Genomic DNA, 5,936 nt, shown 5'->3' on the forward strand with positions numbered 1-5,936 from the left:
GGTGTGTGCCACTACAAAGGACTCAAGAAGCTACCAAAAAAAATGGAAATCTTTTTTTTTGTTTTGACTCAAACACTAACAAAAAGAAAACCTATGGCAACTTAACTTGATCACCATCCTTAACCTCAAAATGTTTTTACAACGGACGTATTTCCCACCCCACACTTAAATCATGTTTTGTCCTCGAAGCATATAGATGGAAAAACAAAGTAAAGTAAGAAATACTCCCTGAGGCCCACTAGGGCCTAGTCATCATCCTCAGCCTCGCCACCAGACGGCTCGGCATCTTCTTCTTCATCATCCTCAGCATCTTGTGCCTCAGATTCTTCTTCACTGCCACCCTGTTGATAGGCCGTTCATGCACATATCCATCGGCCAAGGGGAACTCTTTGTACCACTCTTCTGCCAACCCAGACCCATAAAAGGTAGGTTGAGGCCTCTGGGAAGAGGCCCGAGGGATAGAGACCACTGGTTGCTTTCCACTACGAGTCGTTGCCCCCTTCTTTGTGGCGGTGTGCTTGCCACCTCTACTTCTTTTGGAACCTTGGGACGGGCCTGACTCGTCCACTTTACCCTTGCCTTTGTTCACCATCGTACCTGTTGAGATTCAACACAAAAACATCTAACTTCGTTAGCAAATTTTAACCTAAGTGGGGTCATGAAACGACCCCACACTTATTGCAAGCCGTGTGTTTGGGCACTGAATGCTCATCTTTCTTGATGTTCGGGTATGCTTATGGCTGTCAATGACTCTCCAGTGGGGTCGTTTCACGACCCCACACTTACTTCCGACTATGATACACAAAACTCAAAACGAAGAAGTTAACTAATTTTTTTTTATAGCCTAAAACGACAAACTCACAGAATTAAAAACTACCCTACAAAACAATGAAAAAGCATGTTGAATGACTTATGAGTGTTCATGGCAGTACCATATGGTTGAGAGTGTTGTTTCATGTTTATTTGCTACTCAAGACTTCACAACAATCACATGACAATTAATTGAGGAATTTTATCAAGCAACTTATGGGCATAGAACTATCCCTTGAAGTTTTGCAACAATGGAGGGTTGTAAAACCCTCCCTCATGTTTGGGAATCATTGTTCTAGCACCCAACAATCTGTTCAAAAAACACAATACCAAATCACCCATATAAATGCGCCCAACCCATAAGCCCTAATTTCGCAATCACGTAACCCAACAAACAGGGGAAAGAAGGAATGGGATTTCGTTGAAGAAAACACACGAATTCTTACCTTGTGTTGTGGAGGAGATGATTGACACTACTTTCCTTGGATTTGGAAGGGATTGGGAGAAGGGCGTGGTGGGTGTGTGTTCGGGTAGTTAGGGTTTAGAGAGAAAGGGGGGAAGTTTTGTAAGAAGTGAGGAATAAAAGGGGGTGGCCGTGTCTTATTCTTTTTAAAAGAATCGAACTGGGCCGACTCGTGCGTTGGGCATGCGTCGCATTGTCAACGCACAAAGTCCCCTTTTCTGAAGTTCACACTTAGAAATTTTTTGCTCTGATTTACCTTCATGCGCTGGCCATGCATCGCATGGTCAGCACACAACATCCCCCTTTCTGAACTTTACACTTAGCCAAAATTTGGGCTCTGAGTGCTTATCATGTGATGGGTATGCGGCGCAGTTTCATCGCACAATACACCCCTTTCTGAACTTTACACTTAGTGAAAATTTGGGCTCTGAGTGCTTATCATGCTATGGGCATGCGGCGCAGTTTCATCGCACAATACACCCCATTCTGAACTTTACACTTAGCGAAAATTTGGGCTCTGAGTGCTTATCATGCGATGGGCATGCGGCGCAGTTTCATCGCAAAATACACCCCTTTCTTAACTTTACACTTAGCCAAAATTCTGGCCTGCTTACCCCTTGTGCGATTGCCATGCGACGCATGGAAATGACACACACAAACCTGGAGCTGTTTCATTGATTGCTTCGCGCGTTTCTTTCTCCTGCTCGTTAGTTGGACCTGCACATTGAACACACACATGACATATATGCTACAAAGTTGGGTTTCCTCCCAACCAGCGCCTTAGTTAAGGTCGTGGCACGACATTTTTTTTTTACATTACAAACTCGGGTTGCCTCCCGAGAAGCGCCTGAGTTTACGTCACGGCACGACGCATTTCCTTGTTTACTCATCATCGAGGAGCACTTTCTCCTTTTCCTTGTCAAACATTTCGCCCCAATATCGCTTGAGGCGCTGTCCATTGACTAAGAACTTGTGCACCCCATCCATAGTTTGTATTTCGACGGCTCCATGGGGTGTCATTTGCGATACCCCAAATGGGCCAGACCATCGGGACTTAAGCTTTCCCGGAAACAACCGCAGCCTAGAGTTGAAGAGTAGTACCTGCTGCCCTGGGGCAAATTCACGATGTTGTATATGCTTGTCATGCCATCACTTAGTTTTCTCCTTGTACAGCTTTGCATTCTCATACGCCCCCAGTCTGAATTCATCAAGCTCGTGTAGCTGCAACAACCTCTTCTCTCCGGCCAAGCTCATATCAAGATTGAGCTTTTTAATTGGCCAATATGCTTTATGCTCTAGCTCAACCGGCAGATGACATGCCTTCCCATAGACTAACCTATAAGGAGAAGCTCCGATGGGGGTTTTATATGCGGTGCGATACGCCCATAAAGCGTCATCCAACTTCATTGCCCAATCCTTCCTCTGAGCGTTCACAATTTTCTCTAAAATTTGCTTTACCTCTCTATTTGAGACTTCTACCTGTCCGCATGTCTGTGGATGGTAAGCTGTAGACACCTTGTGCTTTACTCCATATTTCGCCAGAAGGTTCTTTAGCAAGCTGTTGCAGAAGTGAGCGCCCCCATCACTGATCATAGCCCGTGGAGTTCCAAACCTTGCGAATATATTCTTTCGCATAAAATTCACCACCACCTTTGCATCATTTGTTGGAAGAGGGACTGCCTCTACCCATTTTGAAACATAGTCGACAGCAAACAGAATGTACCTCTTACCGAAGGATGGTGGGAATGGCCCCATAAAGTCGATGCCCCAAACGTCAAATATCTCTACCTTTAATATGTTTGTCAGAGGCATCTCGTGCCTCTTAGAGATGTTTCCCGTTCGTTGACATCGATTACAACTTCTAGCAAATGCATGGGCATATTTGAAGAGAGTGGGCCAATAGAAGCCAGACTGTAATACCTTAGCCGCAGTACGATCACCTTGAAAGTGTCCCCCATATGGGGAAGAATGACAACTCTCCAACACTTGACTCACCTCAGTCTGTGGAATGCATCTCCGCATTAGCTGATCGGTTCCTTGGTTAAACAAGTACGGCTCATCCCATATGCAAAACCGTGAGTCATGATATAGCTTCTTTCTCTGCTGTGAAGTGGTTTCAGGTGGGTACACCCCACTTACGATCAAGTTCACAATATCAGCGTACCATGGAACTTCAGCAACAGGAATTGCGAACAGCTGCTCGTCAGGGAAATACTCTCGAATTTGCACATCCTCCACAAAATGGTTATGGTTGTCCAATCTGGACAGGTGGTCTGCAACATGGTTCTCCACTCCCTTCCGATCTTTAATCTCAATATCAAATTCTTGCAACAGAAGAATCCACCGAATCATCCTAGGTTTAGCATCCTTCTTGCTGAACAAGTAGCGAATAGTTGCATGGTCTGTGTAAACAATAACATGTGTTCCCAAAAGATATGACCGAAACTTATCAAACGCATAAACCACAGCTAGTAGCTCCTTCTCTGTCACAGTATAATTCGATTGAGCAGCATCTAACATCTTGTTGGCATAGTAGATAGAATGAAAAACTTTCTCTCGTCGCTGTCCCAACACAGCCCCCACAGCGTTGTCACTTGCATCACACATTAACTCGAATGGAAAGTTCCAGTAAGGTGCAATGATTATTGGTGCAGTTACCAATCTCTTCTTTAGACCTTCAAAGGCCTTAATACATGCATCATCAAATAGGAATTTCACATCCTTCTCAAGTAATCTGCACATCGGACTTGAGATCTTTGAAAAATCCTTTATGAAGCGCCTATAGAATCTTGCATGCCCGAGGAAACTGCGCACACCCTTGACTGATATGGGAGGTGGCAACTTCTCAATGACCTCCACTTTTGCACGATCAACCTCCAGCCCTCTCTTTGAAACCTTGTGCCCAAGGACTATTCCATCTCGGACAATAAAGTGACATTTTTCCCAATTCAAGACCAGGTTAGTTTCTTCACATCTGGCCAGCACTCGGTCTAGATTCTGCAAGCAAACCTCAAAGGAGTTCCCGAATACCGAAAAATCATCCATGAACACTTCGACGAAGTCCTCAACCATCTCTGAGAAAATAGCCATCATGCACCTTTGGAAAGTCGCGGGTGCATTGCATAACCCAAATGGCATGCGTTTGAAAGCATATGTCCCATACGGGCATGTAAACGTGGTCTTCTCCTGATCCTCCGGAGAAATAGCTATCTGATTATATCCAGAATAACTATCCATAAAACAATAAAACTCCTACCCGACTAACCTGTCAAGCATTTGGTCTATGAAAGGAATAGGATAGTGATCCTTTCTGGTTGCCTCATTCAGCTTGCGGTAATCCATGCAAATTCTCCACTCAGTGATTGTTCTAGTAGGGATAAGCTCATTTTTTTCATTTGTCACAACTGTCATCCCTCCTTTCTTCGGGACGCATTGCACCGGGCTCACCCACTTACTGTCTGAAATGGGAAAAATAATGCCTGAGTCTAACCACTTGATTACCTCTTTCTTGAAAACCTCCTTCATCATAGGGTTTAGTCTCCGTTGATGTTGTGCGCTGGGCTTATGGTCATCCTCCATAAGAATCTTGTGCATGCACAGTGCAGGGCTAATTCCCTGAATATCAGCTATCTGCCACCCCAATGCTCTTTTGTGGGACTTCAATACTTTGAGACACATATTAACCTCTTCAATGGTCAACTCTGCTGCCAATATCACTGGCAACGTATCCCCCTCACCCAAGAATGCATATTTAAGATGGGCGGGTAGGGGCTTCAATTCCAACGTCGGAGGCTCTTCAATTGATAACTTTGGAATTACTCCCATTGTCCTATCTAAGTGCTCAAACTCACCTTCCCGAATATAGATACTCGCCATATCCAGAATCTGCACCATCTCAAACGCCGCCGTGTCACCAAAAATATCATCCCCCGCCAAGGCTCTGTCCAACGGATCATGAGAAGTGATGAGAGGGTATGGTTATGGCTTGTTGCACTGCATGCACCTGTGGTGGTGCTTGTGACACAGCTAACTTCCTGAGTTCGATGCGCATGGCATCAATCTGTGCTGATAATGTTGTAAAATTGTCTACTTCAAAGACCCCCGGTGCTTTCCTAACTGAACTGCTAGCTGCATCATCCTGCCAGTCTGGAGTGCTCTTAGTAAACCTGTTCAATAATGTGAATAATTCTTCATAGCTTAGATCAAGAGCCTGCCCTCCTGCAGCAGTGTCTAGTGATGACTTATGTTGGGCATCCAAACTCTCAATAAATGTGTGTGCCAGAACTTCATTCGTCTGATGGTGATGAGGGCAATCTCTGAGAAGACCTTTAAACCTCTCCCAGGCTTGATACAAATTTTCTCCATGTTTCTGCCTGAATGACATGATCTCCCTTCGGAGGCGAGCGGTCTTTGCTGGTGGAAAGAACCTAGTCAAGAATTTCGTCGCCAAGTCATCCCACGTAGTGATAGAATTGGCGGGCTCTGCTAATAACTAGTTACTCGCATTCCCCAATAGAGAAAAAGGAAACAGTGTCAGTCGAACATATTCTTTTGTGACCCTTCCAGTAGCAAAAGTATCCACAATCTGCAGAAAAGTATGGATGTGACGCTGAGGATCCTCATGTGACATTCCCGTGAATTGCCCACTAGAGTGAAGAAGTTG

The 5,936-nt window shown here is 44.8% G+C and overlaps 1 pseudogene; it reads left to right on the forward strand.

Annotated features, from left to right (window-relative positions):
* Window positions 1-5,574: 5,574 nt before the first annotated feature.
* On the forward strand, window positions 5,575-5,668 carry LOC132629621 (small nucleolar RNA R71; annotated as a pseudogene).
* Window positions 5,669-5,936: the final 268 nt, after the last annotated feature.

Source organism: Lycium barbarum, chromosome 2 (genome assembly GCF_019175385.1).
Source record: "Lycium barbarum isolate Lr01 chromosome 2, ASM1917538v2, whole genome shotgun sequence".
NCBI lineage: Eukaryota > Viridiplantae > Streptophyta > Magnoliopsida > Solanales > Solanaceae > Lycium > Lycium barbarum.